Raw genomic sequence first — 20,271 nt, 5'->3', positions numbered from 1 at the left:
GCACCCTTTTTTAAATGTCATCTTTCATTCCGAAAGAGAATAATGAACGGGGCGATGTGCAGATTGTAAATCTTAAAAAATGATTGAATGATTTTCTTGTGTCATTATGATGAAGAAACAAGTCGAAAAAAAAAAAAAAAAGTCGAAAAAAACCATTTGTGGAAGGCATCCGATGAGTGTCAACCCGGCCAGATCAGCAAGTGCATCAAGGCAACCACGATTAGCCGGTGCACCAGCCAGCAAAGTGATTCAATGGTTCATAGGTGTAGCTCGCAGCCTCATCGCCCTACCCTCCACATCCTAAAGAGTGTACAGGCTGTTATTTATATAGGGCAGATAAGACCTGTGTTTCTCTTCGACGGTAACTGTAAATTGAATTGAAGCTGCGATTTTTGAAGTTGTATATACTCGCACGGGCAAATACAGATGTGTTAAACACGATAAGAACACAAATTCTACCTTTATTCGTTAATACAGTCGGTATTTCCCACAATGATTCTGCTTTGCTATTGGCCACGTCACGATCAGTAAGCGCTGCTATTGGTGGTCACGATTATTAAGTACGAAAATGAAAATTCTGTCAGTAATTCCTCACCCTCATGTTGTTCCAACCCCTTCGTTCATCTTCGGAACACAAATTAAGATATTTTTGATTAAATGACTAAATTGGACTATATTAAGGATGTGTTTAATGAACTTTTCTGGGCCAGCAAGTTTCAAACCCTTAGAAGCCTGAAGAAGTCTCGTTCCGAACACATCGCGATATTTGGCATCAGTTCACGTGTGTCAGATGTTGGTAAGTAGTAAATACGCTGTCCGAATAATGTGTGATATATAATGTATTTTCTGTTTGTCGATATTAATCAGATTAGCTCACGTTCAGTCACGGCATTATATCTGTCATCTCCACTGAGGCTTTGCGTTTTATTGCTTTCTAATTCAAAACAGGGTGATTAAGTTACACTGCCTGTGAGCATAGGCCTAAAGACCTTAAATCAGTTAATCATATTCATATCAGATTAAAAGTAGTACAATTAGTTCCAAAGTTGTATTTGTAGTAGAAGCACAGTACAAACAACACTTACCATGCTTTTACCACATTAACATTAGTTTTACTGTGGTAAGTGTAGTAAAAAGACAGTAATCACAAAACTTACCATGCTTTTACCACACTGTATTGGGAGTTTTAATGTGATACTTATTGTAAATGCACATTAACCACAACGCTTACCATGCTTTTACCACAGGAATGATGTAAAACAACATAATGATATTTTATTTTCTCTTTTTTCAGCTGAAAAGACCAAAAGGACCTTTCGGACTATTATTGTTTGAGGACAAGTAAACGGAGGAGACCGACAGCTGCAAAGGCAAATATTCGCAATGGTATATACATGTGTTGGTTCGAACCCTAAATCAAACATTTTATCAAGCATTTGTTGTTTCTTAAACCTTTTCTCGCAAAACCCATAGCCCAATCAGTACGAAGATAGTCTGAAAGTCTTAATAATTCACAAGATTTAACAAGTTGTCAAATTCGTATACGATACTCGTACATATTTGTATACTCGTACACACACTGTCAGAAAGTTGATATTAATTGCATTGTATTGATTACAATTAGTGATGCACCGATGTGAAAATTGAGGCCGATACCGATAACCGATATTAATATTGCTGTTATGGCCGATACCGATATTTGCCGATGTCGATATCTCTGTATAGAAAACAAATTTTAATGATTATCAAATAAAGAGCTATTTTCCAAAACACTTTTTTTTTACTTTAGAAATGACTGATATTGGGCACCTTTACCTGTGTGCAAAATATGTCACATACGACACACATGCATTATACTGCATTGCATATACAGTAATGTGTGCTGGTCAACTTGTCTAAAATTAAGAAACCCTTAGAAAACAGTAAAAAAAACCACACAAAAAACAGGAACATTGTGTAAAATTAAGATAGGCTACTTTATTTATTATTCCAATATCCAAATATCGAGGGCTTGGAACCAGAGGGGCGTAAGTGGCATTTGACAAACTTTACAGGAGAGCCAAAACAAAATTTTGACCACACTTCAATCAACTGTATTTATTAACCTTCAACCACAACATTGCAACCACATACATACTTATATGAGTAAGTTCTTAAGTGAACATATTATGGAATATTAACACGATGAACATATTCTAAAACCTTGCAAAATCTTGAAAATATGGCAAAAACATCAAATACGCCTTTTTGGCACCAAACATTTCCAATTCGTCTAAAGAAAAATAGGGCGTATCTGCTGATCAATGCAGAAATGATTGGTCAAAACATTGGTTAAAAACACTCTAACTTCATAACTTTTCATTTGATTTAAAATACTGCATACATAGTCATTTCATCATTTCAAACTGTTTAACATTTCATTTCTAACCGTTTAATTTCAATTCTCATTTATGAGTTCACATTCATGTCAAACAGTTTAACATTTAATTTCAAACAGTTTAATTTCTCTTGTTTATTACACATTTCACTTTTTAGTTCACTTTAGTTGAACTAAAAAGTTCACTCACTGCCCACTGTCAGAGTGTTATAGAACTCTGCATAACAGTGAGGAATACTCCCATTGGTGCACAGGGTGAGTAGGTCTTTTTTCTTTAAGGCACTGATCACTGGAGGATTTTCATACAATGAGCTGGGGTGTGTGGTTCTGGTGCCTCTTGTTGCCTGTTGTGCCACCGTCAGTTTTCGGAAGGTTGGGGCGGTGAAATCATACTTGAAGAAGATTGTTTTTGGTTCATCTTTCGTGTAGCGGAACCATTTAATCTTCTGCCAATGAACTGATTGTCCCTCCTCATCTTTTGTTCTGTTTTTGAGTATGTGGTTGGAGAGGGACTTGAAGTCCAGAAAGTCCTTGTGTTCAAGTTCATGTACACTGTATGGGTCGTTCCTTCTTGCCATTCTCACAAGTGTGTAGTAGCCATCAGTAAATAGAAGTATGGGAGTAAATAGAAATGGGAGTAAATAGAAACTTTTCTTCTTGCAGTTTCCACTGCAGCATGCACACTATCACACTCCATGTCTAGTAGCCATCCATGATGGCTACTACACACTTGTGAGAATGGAAAGAAAGAACGACCCATAGTGTACATGAACTTGGACACAAGGACTTTCTGTACTTCAAGTCCCTCTCCAACCACATACTCAAAAACAGAACAAAAGATGAGGAGGGACAATCAGTTCATTGGCAGAAGATTAAATGGTTCCGCTACACGAAAGATGAACCAAAAACAATCTTCTTCAAGTATGATTTCACCGCCCCAACCTTCCGAAAACTGACGGTGGCACAACAGGCAACAAGAGGCACCAGAGGCACCAGAACCACACACCCCAGCTCATTGTATGAAAATCCTCCAGTGATCAGTGCCTTAAAGAAAAAAGACCTACTCACCCTGTGCACCAATGGGAGTATTCCTCACTGTTATGCAGAGTTCTATAACACTCTGACAGTGGGCAGTGAGTGAACTTTTTAGTTCAACTAAAGTGAACTAAAAAGTGAAATGTGTAATAAACAAGAGAAATTAAACTGTGTGAACTTAAATGTTAAACTGTTTGAAATTAAATGTTAAACTGTTTGACATGAATGTGAACTCATAAATGAGAATTGAAATTAAACGGTTAGAAATGATCAAATTAAATGACTATGTATACAGTATTTTAAATAAAATGAAAAGTTATGAAGTTAGAGTGTTTTTAACCAATGTTTTGACCAATCATTTCTGCATTGATCAGCAGATACGCCCTATTTTTCTTTAGAGGAATTGGAAATGTTTGGTGCCAAAAAGGCGTATTTGATGTTTTTGCCATATTTTCAAGATTTTGCAAGGTTTTAGAATATGTTCATCGTGTTAATATTCCATAATATGTTCACTTAAGAACTTACTCATATAAGTATGTATGTGGTTGCAATGTTGTGGTTGAAGGTTAATAAATACAGTTGATTGAAGCGTGGTCAAAATTTTGTTTTGGCTCTCCTGTAAAGTTTGTCAAATGCCACTTGCGCCCCTCTGGTTCCAAACAATGTGTAGGCCATACATGTATTTTTTAGAGCCAGAAGGGCGTAAGTGGACATACGCCCCTCTGGCTCCAAACAATGCTCAAACTTTTGTGTTAGGTCTTTGTTGTTTTGTTGCTTTATTCAATACAAGTTGATTTCTGATGCGTCTTTTTGGCACAACTAGATAGAGCTCATCAAGACCTTTAATTTGATATATAGAACTCATTTTCGCCCAAAATGCCACTTACGCCCCTCTGGTTCCAAGCCCTCGATATGATACTAAAAAATACCACAGGGAAAAGGGCTTCTATTTGTGACGTGCTGTCTTTGCGTTTGAACATTGCACATTTTAAACAGGACACTCATTAACTGAATAAATGTTAGCCAATACAAACATATTTATAGAAAACAGTTGACAATGAATAGACAGGAGTCCAATAATAGCATAACGAATCATTCTTAAAATAATAACAAGTAGCCTAGGCTATAAGACCAATCCGACATGGGCTGTGTTAACAGTAAAACGTCCGTCATTTAACGAATTTTAAAAACACGGATGGATAATACAAAATACTTTCTGATATTTTGACAGAAAAAAAACAAGCAAGAACAAAATTTAAACTTAGCCCGTCAATTTTTCATTTTACAATTATCTTCTCTCTCTGTGTGTGCACGCGTCCGTGTTTGTGAGAGAGAGAGCTCGCGCAGCACTGATACAACGGTAGCCTACTTTTTAATCCACAAGTAACGAACGCGCTAGTTTTCATACAAAATAAATATGTAACATAATTAGGTAGGCTACTTTAGTTATTATTAATACAATAACGTAACACATGAAGGCTATACGTTTCTCAACACTGAGAATGAATCAATAAACGCCTGTTTCTCCACTCGCGCTTATCAGTAATCCACAAATCACACGTGCTGTCACTTTTGAGAAAAATCTAATTCGAACGGGTATCAAATATCAAGCAATATATTCAAATATCTACAAGTCAAAAAACGATCAGTCAAAAATGTGTCATGAAGAGGAAAAAAACATAAGTCGCACTGGACTGCGTTAACAATGTTACGGACGGGACAGTTGACTTGAGCGCTCTGAAAGCGCCACTAAGACTGCTTTAAAACTTTCACAGAGACCTCAAACAGAAAGCACAAAAAGCCTGTCTTTAAATTTAATTTCGTTTTGTATTAATTGTATCTTAATTTTGATAAATGTTTCATCAACCAATTGCCTGGATTGAATTAAATAAGAAGTAAATATAGTAGAAAATATTTAATCAGGACACGGAGGCGAGGGCGCGTGAACCTGGAGCGCGTATCATCAATGAACCGAAATCTACCTGCCTCACAGACCGGAGACATATATAGAAAGCTTGAAATGTCTATTTTTAAACAGAACAATTCAAAACGAAAGAAAACAGACTGTTCTCTGCTTATGTCATCTGTATGAAATGTGTATTTATCTCAGGCACATTCACTACTGCTAAGATCGAGTCAGCATCGTCAACTTCATCTTCAACTTCACACGTCAAATGTCGGCCTGTTCACATCGGCCATATTTTGACATCGGAACGATACCGATGTGTAAAAAAATGACCATATCGGCCGATATTATATCGGCGGCCGATATATCGTGCACCACTAATTACAATTATTACAAATTGGTCCCCGTCTGTTTATGTTCCAGTGATACATGACGTCTCTCCACACCTCATAACCTACCTCTGTTTGCAGGGGTGGAAAAGCTTATCTTACTTGTCACATGACATCAGATACTCGATTATTTTGTCATAATCAGACCAGTTACACTGCTGATAACTGTCCCGTTTGCATGTAAATCATTTTCACATGATTATTGCTTGCTATTAAAGACGTACTTTTATTCATAGAAATGCCCCCACATATCAGTGAACTTATAATATAAAAATGCTTTTAAAATTTAATTATTCAACACTCTTTACAGAAAAAAATATCCTACAGTTATACATAAACTGACTATTTGCAAGTAATGTATTAAAATTACCTTCCTTTCCGTCTTGCAGGATTACTTGGTCCTTTTTTTTTTTTTAAAGCTCTACAATATCAAACTCAACAGCTCTTTTAAGAGCCAACCCTCACAAGAGCTACTAGTGAGTCGCAGCGAATCTTGCCGGGATCAGCCCTTCCCAGGTAAAGTTTCTAGAATATTGAAATCGGTATTTACTCATCAAATGCTCTCTCCTGAATCGCCGCCGCAAGAGTTCTTACGAGATCAAGAAAATATGATCATATAACAGCGATTTTATCATCACTGCATTGGTTACCTATAAAGTTCCGTATTAATTATAAGGTATTGCTACTGACTTATAAAGCTCTAAACGGCTTAGCTCCAGTCTATTTAACGGATCTTCTATCGCCCCTATAATCCATCGCGCTCTTTAAGATCACTAAATTCAAGGCTTTTGGTCATACCTAGGATATCCAGAACCACCAAAGGAGGGAGAGCATTTTCACATTTGGCTCCAAAACTCTGGAATAGTCTTCCTGATACTGTTCGTTGCTCAGACTCGCTCTCCCAGTTTAAAACTAGATTAAAGTCGCATCTCTTCAGCCAGGCATTCATATAATCCTACAGTTCAAACTACAATCCGGCCTGTAGCTCATAAATGCCAGAGGAGAACTGGCCCCCGACTGAGCCTGGGTTCTCCCAAGGTTTTTTTTCTCCATTAGGTCACCTGATGGAGTTTTAGGACACCATTAGGTCACTTGATGGAGTTTTTCGGTTCCTTGCCACTGTTGCCTTTGCCTTGCTCAGTTGGGGATATTTTGGGGATATTTAATTTAATTTTATCAATCAATAAATTCCTCTTGAAACAAACATTGTTGTATTATTTTAATTTAATACTGTGAAGCTGCTTTGATACAATCTGTATTGTGAAAAGCGCTATACAAATAATAACTTATTTATAACTGTCTTAATTTATGTTTCAAGAACAATAGTAATTGCACATAGAGTAAGTCGAGACTTTCTTGTTTTACAGCAGAGAAGGAAGACCAGTCCTTATATCAACGCAAGCTAATCGAATAAGTCCTTTGTTTCGGGTGAGGAAGGAACATCTGGTGCCCAAAGAAGACAGAAAGCTGCACGAGTCCATTGGTATGTCTTGTATTGAAACAATGCTGTAATATGTAGTACATAATTTGATGTTGACAATTTTACATTGTACAGGTTATCACTTGGTTTTTGACCAAGTGAAGCTCTTGAAACAAGTGACAGGAGAGTATGTAACTTGTCTGGAAAGTATCAGAGTCGCATTTGGCACGCGTGCCTTAGGTTGCCGACCCCTGGTCTAGCCTATAGTCTATGGTACCAATCACGTTAGTGAAGCCTGAGTAACATATACTGTAATCGGCATGGTCATGAATGCATGATCTTCATAAAAAATTATGATAGCCTAAAAAAAAAATGCTTAAAAAAAAAACTGCTTTACAACATTGGGTCTTAAAGGTGCTGTATGTAGTATCACATTAAAATGATCCACTTTTCGGGTTTTGCTATTACCTCTGAAAGCAAGTATTCTTATGTTTATGTGAAGGTGCCGGGTCGGATTTACCGCGAAATCCAGTGACGTCACCTGCATGCGCGGAGCGCTCCCGAGCCTCTCGCCTCGTCTAGCCTACTGATTTTGCACTCAACAGCGACGACACTGCAACTTATGACATGGACTTATGACTTATGCAACTTATGACATGTCTGATAACACTAAGAAACGACCTGCTCCCAGCACAACACAGACTCCAACACAAACTCCACTTATTGATAAAAAAAACCAATAAAACGTTTTTTTCTTTCTGCTGAAGCTCGTATTAAAGGCCAGACGTGAATCGGATGAACTTCGGGTGAAAAAACACGGATCAACATCGGCAGGGCGTTTGAATCATGGAGAGACCTTATCTACAAACCTAGAATGTATACATTTCCTGAAGAAAATGTGAAGTAGTGCTTGCAGTGGCAAAATTCGGCACGGTTGATAGGGTTCCATTCTTATCATGGGACGAGCATGGAGCATTAGTTCAACGTCAAGCTGATAAAAGTAGCCTATTATTGTAACGTTGCAGTGGGAGTTTACCTGAGTTTCTAGCATGTTGTGGGATGCTCTCTCTGGTGTGTTGCGTGACGCGTCTCAGTCTGGCCGGTATTCCACAGTGCTCGCTCATAAATTCGAGCACGCGCAAGAGCACGCGCTTGTCAACTTATTGGTTGCAATCTGAAACATCACCGCTAGAGGCCGCTGAAAACTACATACAGCTCCTTTAAGTGGCTTGGAAATGCCACAAAAAAACCTAAAACTGTTTTTTTAAACCTAAAAGCGCCAGGTAAACTCCGAATGACACGACAGACAGCACTTTCCATCAAGTTCTCCGCATCTCCAATAGTGTAAAGGAAAGAGCCACTCGCAAATAATCTTAAAGCTGCCGTCGGCAACATTTTTTTGATCATATTCAGTGTAATCGACACTATAATCCGACAGAACAACATAAATAAGGTGGTTTTAGAAAAAAACCCGAGCTTCTAACTCCACCTGGAGCGTGTTATTTGTTTTCCAAAAATCCAGCGCTCCCGCTTCATCAGGTCCAATCAGCGCAGGGGGGTGTGAGATCTGACTGTCAATCACAGGTCGTGCACACGCCACAGATCCCCCTCACTCGCACATGTTAATATCACATGCACACGCCACGCCTGAAGTTCGCCTGGAGATTGCATGAAGCGTGATGGCGTAGAGAAAATCTACTAACAAGCTTCCAATTCCTCGGTTATTGCTATCTATGGCTAGATTAGCCAGGGCAGCCTACCTCCGAGTCCATGGTGTTGATAGATGCTGAAGAGACGGACGCGTTCACAGAAAATCAGGTACACACGCACAGTGACGCACTGACGAGCACGACCTCGATGGGAGGGTGCTCGCTGGTAGTGGGGAGGGGCATGAGAGTTGTAAACATTCAAAATTTTGGCTAATCGACCCAATCTGCCAGACTTGCCGACGGCAGCTTTAAGGCAATGCAAACAGTTTGTGCTGTTGTTAAAGCCCGACTCCGACAAGTCGAAAATAAGTGTGCGTTTCCAACAAATGAATCATGTAAACGACAATCTCACCAGTCACGAGAAAAAATATATATCTCAGAAAGTGCACTATTGTAACGCAAAATCTCAGTTCTTCGTACCTCAGGGCCCGTTCTTCGTACGTCGCTAACTCAGTTAGCTGGATTTGATTATTGGCGATTTGGCATGATCTGGGATTGTTTGGTTCTTCGACGCTCATCCTGGACTTGCTGTCATAGCAACAGGTGCGCAAGCTTATTTCATGTTAACAGGATTAGATCCCGGCTTCATAAGCGCTGGACTTCCCGTATCAGCTCCGCTTATGAAGCCGCAGTCTAATCCTGTTAACATGAAATAAGCCTGCTCCCGAGCAGGTTTAAGCTTGCGCACCTGGGGCCCGTTCTTCGTACGTCGCTAACTCAGTTAGCTGGATTTGATTATTGGCGATTTGGCATGATCTGGGATTGTTTGGTTCTTCGACGCTCCTCCTGGACTTGCTGTCATAGCAACAGGTGCGCAAGCTTATTTCATGTTAACAGGATTAGATCCCGGCTTCATAAGCGGAGCTGATACTGTACCAGCCATTTGGATTATAGACATACTTAATTTAATGCAGCAACAAATTATTTACAGTGTAGCAAGATGATTTAAAACTCATTTACCTGTAATTAAGGTGTTGCTGTTACTGGTCCCTGGCTTTAGGTCTAAAGGCCTATTTATACTTCTGCGTCGAACTTACGCCGTAGCTACGTCGTAGGCTGTGCTTAGCGCGCGTACCCTTTGGCGTACCCTGATGCGCACCTCTCCAAAAATGTAACAACGCGTCAATTCTACGCGGACGCAAGCGCTGTGATTGGTCTGCTAGAACCCCTCCCTCGGGTTTCACATGGTCCCTCTGCATGAGTAATTGCGCGTCAACGCGGACAACGACGCAGAAGTATAAATTAAAACCAACGCGTTGCCTACAGCGTAGAGGCTCCGGCGTAGGTCCGACGCAGAAGTATAAATAGGCCTTAAGGAAGAGCTGCCCCCAGGAATGCCCTCCACAATGGGTCGGTTCTCATTTAGCCCAAGGGCCAGCTCTTCTGCCGGGGTATAACGTGGGGGTGCAGGACCACCACCTGTTTTTTTCTGCTCCGCCTTTTCCTTGGTTGCAGATAACCATAAACAGACAAACAGACACATCATTTAAAATGTCTTTGCTAAAAGAGACTAATCAGTAGAAGTAGAAAAGATTACCAGTTTGAAGAATATTCTTGTACTTCACTTTTACTTGTTCCCATGTTCTAGTGGGTCCTGAGGTGGCTCTGACATTAAGCAATTATGAAATTATTAAAATACAAGAATATATACTGTAATAAGTGATATAACCATAACATGGAACACTTACGCATTTAATTTGTCTGTTACTTTTTGCCAGCCCTCTCGAGTCCTGGCTTTTGCACACTTTGATTCCCAGTGTTCCCTGGCGTTTTAATTATATTTTTCAAACTCTGCATACCCTTCCAGTAAAAATTCCTGCTCTGCTGCGTTGAAAAACTGAGCGCGCTCTTTGGCCATGGTGAGCAGCCAATAGCAGCGTTGCTGATCAATGTTTCTACTATCGATACATATCCCCTTTTAAACCAGAGCGTGAACGCGCAATTATCTCACTAACTCAATCCAGCTATACTAATCATATCCGGCAGGTGTGTTCGAAGAACCAAATTAGTCAGATCATGATTAGCACGATGATATCATCTTGGATGTCTCGTTTGATCTCAGATGTTTTAAGCAACGTACGAAGAACGGGCCCCAGTTGCTATGACAGCAAGTCCAGGATGAGCGTCGAAGACCCAAACAATCAAATCCAGCTAACTGAGTTCTTCGACGCTCATCCTGGACTTGCTGTCATAGCAACTGGGGCCCGTTCTTCGTACGTTGCTTGAAACATCCAAGATCAAATTATGAGACATCCAAGGTGATATCATCGGCCTAATCATGATCTGACTAATTCGTTTCTTCGAACACACCTGCCAGTTATGATTAGTAGAGCTGGATTGAGTTATCTGAGATAACTGCGCGTTCATGCGCTGGTTTAAAAGGGGATATGTATCGATAGTAGAAACATTGATCAGCAACGCTGCTATTGGCTGCTCACCATGGCCAAAGAGCGCGCACAGTTTTTCTCCGCAGCAGAGCAAGAGTTATTGAAGGTTATGCAGAATATGAAACCTTAATTAAAACGCCAGGGAACCAGGAGAGAGGGCTGGCAAAAAGTAGCAGACAAATGAAATGCGTAAGTGTTCCATGTTATGGTTATATCACTTATTACAGTGTATATTCTTGTATTTTAATCATTTCATAATTGCTTAATGTCAGAGCCACCTCAGGACCCACTAGAACAGTGTTCTTCAACCCTGCTCCTGGAGGACCCCCAACACTGCACGTTTTCTTTGTCTCCCTAATCAAACACACCTGATTCAACTCATCAGCTCATTAACCCATGTGATAATGAGTTGATGAATTGAATCCGGTGTGTTTGATTAGGGAGACAAAGAAAACCAGCAGTGTTGGGGGTCCTCCGGGAGCAGGGTTGAAGAACACTGCACTAGAACATGGGAACAAGTAAAAGGGAAGTACAAGAATATTCTTCAAAATGGTAATCTTTTCTACTTCTACTGTTCTTTGTCTCTTTTACAAAAGAAAAGCACCGTTAAATGTGTTTGTCTGTTTATAACAGCAACCAAGAAAAAGGCTGAGCTGAAAAAAAACAAACAGGTGGTGGTCCTGCTCCCTCACATTATACCACATTATACCCCAGCAGTAGAGCTGGCCCTGGGGTTAAATGTGAACCGACCCATTGTGGAGGGCATCCCTGGGGGCAGCTCTTCCTCAGACCAACAGCCAGGAACCAGTAGCAGCAACACCTTCATTACTGGTAAATGAGCTTTAAATGATCTTGCTACACTGTAAAATATATCTTTTTTTTTTGCCGCATTAAATTAAGTAGGCCTATATAATCCAAATGGCTGGTACAGTAATTTCAGCTGTTAAATATTGAGTAGTGATCAATTGCTTTGACTTGTGAAGGTGAAAACTGCTGAACTTAATGTAAGAATATTTTGCCATGAGTTACTGATCACATTTGTTCATATAGTGTAGTTCATTGTAATGCCATTGTGTTTCCTCTTTTGTGCAGTTTTACATAATACACCAACACTTGTACCTGTTCCCAAGAAAGTAGTGGCTGAAATATGTGCAGTAAGTGGACTTTTTCTAACTTTACATCAAAAGGGAAGAAAGTGCAACACTTTGTAATGCCCATTTGTTTCCATTGCACAGGACAGTGAAGAAACCCTCTCAGATGACTGTCCTTTGGAGGAAGTACTTGTAAGTGCATAAATAACTTTACTTCATTTATAGTAACTTGTGTACATATTATTTCTGACTGCAATATGAGTTGCAGGAGGAAAGGCCTACTGCACAAAGTGATACAGAGGTGGGCAGTGTAGTAACCTACTTGTACTTTTTATTTTTGTTGCATGAGGCTTGTGTTGACAGTTCTTTTTTATTTTTTTATTCTTTTTATCCAAACATGGCACAGGGTGATATCCGTATATAAACGGAATCTACAACAGAAAATTTAGTATTTTGACCTGAAAAAACAGAAAAATGAAGGGGAGAAATAGAACTTGACACCTTAAAGAAGAAAAAACTGGCACTAGAGATTGAGTTGCTTCAAAAGGAACTTCAGAGTAAGTGCTAAATACACTATTTCACACAGAGTACTATTGCTGACCTTGGATAACAATATATCTTATTGCAGGCAAAAGATGACCATCATTGGCTTTTCTTGACAAAGAATAATTGAAATAAAACTCAAGGAACTAAGCATGTTGTCTTGTCTTCTATTCATTTAATGAAGGTTTTTGTTTTTAAAAAAAAAAAAAAAAATGGTGTTCCACAATTCTGTCCCGTGCAGCTCTGCCACTAGGTTGGTCCAAGTGCACTGGCTGGAGGTCATCATCAGGCTGCACCTCCACCACAGGGGTCCTCTCCTTTCTGATGGTGGCACTATTGTGGAGTATGGCACATGCAACAATAATGTCACAGGCCCTGTCAGGTGCAACCCTCAGACACTGAAATCTTTCCTTTAGTTGCCCAAAGGTCATTTCAATGCGTGCCCTTGTCCTGGCTAGAGCTGCATTGAAACGGGTTTGTGGTCCGGGGTTTGGGTCAGGGAATGGCGTCATGAAATACTGCCTGCAGGTATAGCCCCTGTCACCAAGCAGGATCCCGTCGTAAGCACCTGGAAAAATGCAGTTTTGTTAGGCTCAGAATAAATGTATGTAATACAGTGAGCTTGATATTAAATATTTCCTTACCACGTTCAAATAATGTGCATAAATGTGACTCTCTGAAAATCCTGGAGTCATGCACAGAACCAGGCCATTTTGCTTCCACATTTGTGATGTAGGACATGGAGTCACACACCATCTAAGATATTTTTAATCAGTCAACTGCATACTTTTTGATTACATTACTTTTTGTATTATTTGATATATTCTGGACTCGCTTCTCCAAGGTAAATGGTGAATTGTTTGATGTCAGGCTGCATGCTCAGAAAGCGGCAGTGGATTGTGCAGCGTGAGACCACCTTCAGCGACAGGTTCTTGTCGTAAAAACGGACAAGACATGGCTGCGAAAGACTTCCCGTATCACCTCCGCTTATAAAGCCGGGATCTAATCCTGTTAACATGAAATAAGCCTGCTCCCGAGCAGGTTTAAGCTTGGGCACCTGTTGCTATGACAGCAAGTCCAGGATGAGCGTCGAAGAACCAAACAATCCAAGATCATGCCAAATCTCCAACAATCAAATCCAGCTAACTGAGTTAGCGACGTACGAAGAACGGGCCCCTGGGGCCTGTTTCAGAAAGGAGGTTCAACTGAGTTGGCTTACCCTGAGATGGGAAACTCTGAGTTTTCGGTTACAGAACAGCGGAAATTAGTTAGTTCAATCAACTCTGAGTTGACTGACTCTGAGTTAAGCGCGTGCACCACCACTATAAAAAGCCATTATCAATGGAGTGCAGATATTATGAGTCACCATGGTAACAGCGCCAGACAAAAAGAGGTCTGCATATTTCTCACCAGCTTCTGCAAGCGTAAGAAGACATATTATTATTTTTTAAATATTGGCTGCAGCAGCGAAGGACAACTAGAGTTAGCTAGGGAGAAAATAGTTGCTCGAGTCAATGCGTATGTTTACATTTTAATTAGTTATACAGTGTTGGGTGTAATTAATTACCAAGTCATCTAAATACTGTCATTTAATTAAAGGGATTACTCTTAATTCTTCTGTAATTTGAAGTAAAATCTGATGTAATTGCATTAGACTATAGAACAATTCTGTATATTTAACATACATTTTTAAAAGGTATATTTTTTATGTAACCTTCTCCCTCTACACACTTTGGTCAATTCAAGAATAATCCATGCAATTGTATATTGTTTATTTGAAAGCATTAAAAGTGCAGTTTCTTGTCTCTCCTTGTATTGTTCAAGTGGTTGAGGTTGATATGGGATTTATTAATAAGTAGACCAATACTTTCTAAAGATAGTCATTATTACATGAATCTAATTACACGGTTGAAGATGTCATTTGTAGTTAGTAATTAATAACTATTTTAGAGTAACTTACCCAACTGTTATAATATCAGAGGTGAAACTGGAAGAACAGTATGTTATTCAACCTAATTTTAATTTTCATGGGTGCAATCCTGCAGGTATTAAAAGAACATGGCAGCAGCTGAAAATTAAATATAAGAACATAATTCAATCAGGTAAGGTTTGAGCATATCATGGGTGTAGGCTACCTGAATTTACAAATATTTGACATATTAAATAACTAAATAGCATCCCAGTGTCTAGCAGTGCAGCAGCATTTTTGGCTGGGGGAATTCCTGGAGGGACTTCAGAGCCAGTCACTCCCGAAGATCCAAGGGCCTTCATAAAATGTAAGAGGTTTACATATGTGTTATTTCTTATATAGGCTATTTTTGATATTTCCATTTATTTTACTTTGGGTTGGGTTTTTTGTTGGTCCCAACAGATTCCGATGGTAATATCTGTCTTTTGGAGCCTCCTGTCCCAACAAAACCTGCAGGCAGTTGTAAGTAGCCTACTCAATACACCAGAAATTATGACAAATAGTGTTATAAAGTGTACTCATCTTCACAGGACGATGGGGATAATGTTATGTGTCACATCAAACAATCTACACATTCAGATTTTTTCACATTTTTATGTGGAGTAGAATCTAAGTTTAAAGCTAAGTATAAATGAGTAGTCTTATCTCTCCCCCCGCCCCCAAAGTGGAAGAACAGCAGGAGGACGGTCCATCAACTTCTGTTGCACAGATGAACAGAGTTCAGTGATTTTCAGTAAATGCCACAGTTTAATTCTGTAGAATTTGTTTAGAACTACATTATGTAACTCTAATCTACTACTGTATATTCAGTTGCCAGTTAAGGAGTTAATAGACTTCATCTTATTTAAAAAATTGAAAAAAAAAAAAAAAAAACAGTAAAAATAGCAATATTGTATTTATTAATTAAAGATTAATTTTATTAATAAAAATGTACTGAAAGAATGAATGAGGTGTTTAAACACCACTTCCTCTTTAAAAAAGGGGAGGAGACCGAAAAAAACTCTGGGTTTACCGAAGAAAACCTGCTCCCGGCCAGGTTAGGTTCACAGAGTAAGTTACCATGGTAACTGACTCTGAGTATAAGTTACCTCTCTTTCAGAAACGGGCTTGACTTACTCTGCTTTCTCAGGTTTAACATACCTCCCATCAGGGCCGCGGGAAGTGGGGGTGCTGCAGAATTGTAAATGCAACGCATATATTTGTTCATTAAAATGTATAATTTTTTAGCATTTAGTCATTTATTTGTAATAAACACTTTAAGTGGGCTATTTAAAAATTGTTATTTATATGTTAAATTATCTTTTTAAAACATAAGCGCAGAGTGTTACGTAATATTGTGTGTGTGTGTGTGTGTGTGTGTGTGTGTGTGTGTGTGTGTGTGTCGAAAGAATTTGCCGCAGCTGCTCAAAAAAAAAAAAAAAAAAAAAAAAAACGTCAAAAACCCCACTGTCAGTGTTTTGTAAGGAACAGGCAAATAGGCCTATGTAAAATATAGCAGGAGACATTTTAATTGTTTACTAATAAAACAGTTATTTTTTATGTCAGTGTCGGCTAGACAGATGAAGTTGACGACTCGCGATCTTCGCAGCGCCAGTGAGAAATGCACATTTCATACGAATTACATAAGCAGCGCAGTCTGTTTTCTTTCGTTTTGAATTGTTCTGCTTAAAAGTAGACATTTCAAGCTATCTATATGTCTCAGGTCTGTGAGGCAATAGGCTACCTTATAGGCCTACGCTGAGTTTCATTTATGAGACGAGCTCCAGGTTCGCCAGCGCCTCCGTATCCTGATTATTTATTTTCTAATAGCCTATATTTAGGCTACTTCTTATTAAATCCTGACAATTTGTTGATGAAACATCGATTAAAATTAAGATACAATTAATACAAAACGAAATTAAATTTAAAGACAGGCTTTGTGCTTTCAGTTTGAGGTCTCTGTGAAAGTTTTAAAACATTATTTTAGTGCCGCTTTAGAGCGCTCACGTCCGTAACGGAGAACTGTCTGTAACATTTTTTTTTTTTTTTTTTGTGAAATAAATTTCTAAAAAAATGCGACTTAGTCCAGTGCGACTTAGGCTATAGATGTTTTTTTCTTCCCCGTGGCGCATTTTGTGACTGATATGCGACTCCGGAGCAATGAAAATAAAAGGGACTCCGGAATAAAAGCAGAATCAATAAAAGTAAAAAATGTGATGTGCAGTCAGGTTTGAGTGTGTGCGCGTTTTTTGAGGAGTTTTATAGTCTTGATATTGTTTCTTATTCAAAAGTGGTGACGCGACGCGACTGATTTATTATGAGTGTTGGAAACAGTTCTGCTGCCTAATATATTTGATGAATAAAAGGTTAAAAAGAACTGCATTTATTAAAAAATATATATAATTTCTAATAATATAAATCTTCTTTACTATCACTTTTTTTTAAATCAATTTAACACATCCTTGCTGAATAAAAGTATTTATTTATTTAAAAAAATAAATAAAAAAATACTGACCTCAAATTACTGACCAGTAGTGTATATTGTTGTTACAAAAGATTTCTATTTTTTAAAAAATTGCTTTTTTTAATTTTTTTTTTAATTTAAAAAAAAAAAATTTATTCATCAAAGTATCCTAAAAAAAGTATCACAGGTTATGAAAACATATTAAGCAGCAGAACTGTTTCCAACTTTGATAATGAATCATCATATTAGAATTATTTCTAAAGGATCATGTGATAGACTGGAGTAATGATCCTGAAAATTCAGCTTTGCATCACAGAAATAAATGATCATTTAAACCAATTATTTTAAATTGTAAAAATATATCACAATATTACTTTTTTTTCTGTATTTTTGATCAAATAAATGCAGGCTTGATGAGCAGAGGAAACTTCTTTCAAAAACATTAAAAATACTAATACTTATACTTGCCCTGTAATACATGTATTCTTTGTTTTAGATGTTATTAACTTCAATTCTTATGAATAATAAAAATGTTGTAATGTCTATTTGTTATTTATGGCCTGTACGCCTCATTATTGATCTGAGCTTCTACATCTTGAATTCGAATAACATTCGATAAAACATAATTGCTGGATTATTTTGACTATAATAAATAAGCAGATGAAACATAGTAGGCCTATACACTGTTTATCACAGATTACTTTGGACCAAAGTTACCATATTATAATTAATTATTATATAGTTCTATTCATTCATTTTATTTAAATTAGCACTGGTTAAAATGTATAAAGCATGAACAAGATATGAAACAATATTTATTAATAATACACAGTTTAAATATCACAAATATCAAATTGTATTTTCATTTGCGTCCTATGCTGGCTAATTACGACGTTTAACCTGTTATCATAATGAAATTCATGCATTTATTTATTTGTCATTTAAACTGATGCAAACAGGGAAAGAGAGTAGAAAACACTTATTATCCTGTCGCCCCCTCTAGTGGACAGCATTAAGTATTACGGCCTTCATTGCTCAGATAACTCAAGTCGATGGATTTTTTGGGAAAGTCTGACCAGTTAGAAGCAAGTTAGACCAGTCTGAGGGTCTGAGCTGAGTTTGGTGAAGCATCAAAGTTCTAGGCGGAGTCAATTTCTCATAATAATAATAACAATTAATCCCAAACCTGGTAATTTTGTCAGTATTTAATTTACGTTCACTGATTCTGGCTTCTCTCTTTTCTGTCTCTTTCTTTTCATGTGAACTGAGTAGGCTACACATGCTTAAATTAAAAAAATATAAACTTTATTTCTATTCAAAATTATTTATAGCCCATAGGCTATATGTCACACACGCCTACCTGCCTTTTGATGTAAATAAAAGACTAGAGTGGTAAATGTTACGGACATATTATCATGGTACAGTTCAGCCTATTATTGATTTTTCTTTCTTCCTAGGCAAAGAAGAGTCAGTAGGCTACGAGTGCGGAACTGACAAATGCCCTTTAATGAAATAATGGTCTGAAGACGCCCAGCTCACTGTTAACGTACACACACTATTTGATTTAGAAATATGTTGTTACGTGACCAGCAACATATTTCTAAATCAAATAGTGTGTGTAGTTAACAGTGAGTGGGGGTTTCAGACATTATTTCATTAAAGGGCATTTGTCAGTGCCGCACTCGTAGCCTACTGACTCTTATTCTGCCTGACAGAAAGAAAAGCTCACAGCTTACTGAAGGCGGAGCGGTTTGACCAATCAGATGAAAGGGGCGTTTCAGCGCCGCCCACGTGTGCAAATGAAATATCGAACCCATAAACCGACTTGTAAACGAAAAATGAAAAATCTAGCCAAAATCTAGCCAAAAAAACGAATAAACGAGCTGGTTTTCATTTCTCCTTATTCCATTCTAAACAGGAAATGAAATGATCAAAAAGTGCACGGACCCTATGACTTAGCACGACGGTGTAATAAGTTTATATACACTAGATGTCGCCTTGGCTACGGCAGTTTGGAATATTCTGGGCTCATCTGATTTTTTTGTACATAGCATAACCTACTTTGTTATGATTTTAGTATCATAATGATTAATAAATGCACGCACAATTATCATGAACTTGATTTGAACAAATGCCTATCAACTTGTGTGTGCAAAATTCAGAATTAAATGAATGTGCAGCAATTTGTACAAATAGAGAGTCTGTAGGCCTATACTGTTGTAGCCATTAAATAAGCGCATTTATTTTCATATTTGTTCAAATGTTATAATGTTATTTTTTTCCCCCATGTATGTTGATTTATGAAAAGTGAACAGCACGAGTAAAAGTGAATTTCGTTTTGTATAAATTGTATCTTAATTTTAATACATTTTTCATCAGCCTGTATTTAATAAATAAGATCAATAAGATTTAATAAATAATAATAAAAAAATGATAATCTTGCATTGCACGTTAACTGGAGCGCATCTCATCCTAACTTAACGAAACTCATTGTATGCCTCACACACACAGACATGAGAAATACATCAAATACACAAAGCTTGAAATGTCTTTAAACGAAATAATTCAAAACGAAAAGAAAAAGGCTACTCTCTGATTATGTAATCCATTATGTGCATTTCTCTCTATAGGCGCGTTCACTATACGGCGATCGTCAACTTCATCTTTGCAGCCGAGTCGACACTGTCAGAAAACACTAGATTATTAATAAAAATCAATGCACGCGTCACCGGATTTCCAAATGCACATCTTGCTTGTTGCACCCACACATATTATGTCGAAATAACGAGATATTATGTTGAAATAACATTATTAATAATAATACATATTTTATAATATTTGATTGAATGCTGAATGTTGTTCAGTTAATAAAATGAAAACTTTAATTGTGATCATTAAAATAATTGAATATGAAATATTTAGTGGCCAAGTTTTGCTAATTAATTAATTTATATATGTAAGGCATTCGTTCCAATCAACTGCCGCAGCCAAGGCCACGTCTA

This window comes from Leuciscus leuciscus (genome assembly GCF_965113295.1).
Source record: "Leuciscus leuciscus genome assembly, chromosome: 2".
In the NCBI taxonomy this organism is placed as follows: Eukaryota; Metazoa; Chordata; class Actinopteri; order Cypriniformes; family Leuciscidae; genus Leuciscus; species Leuciscus leuciscus.
The sequence above is the reverse complement of the archived record's forward strand: the minus strand, read 5'-3'. Positions refer to the sequence as shown.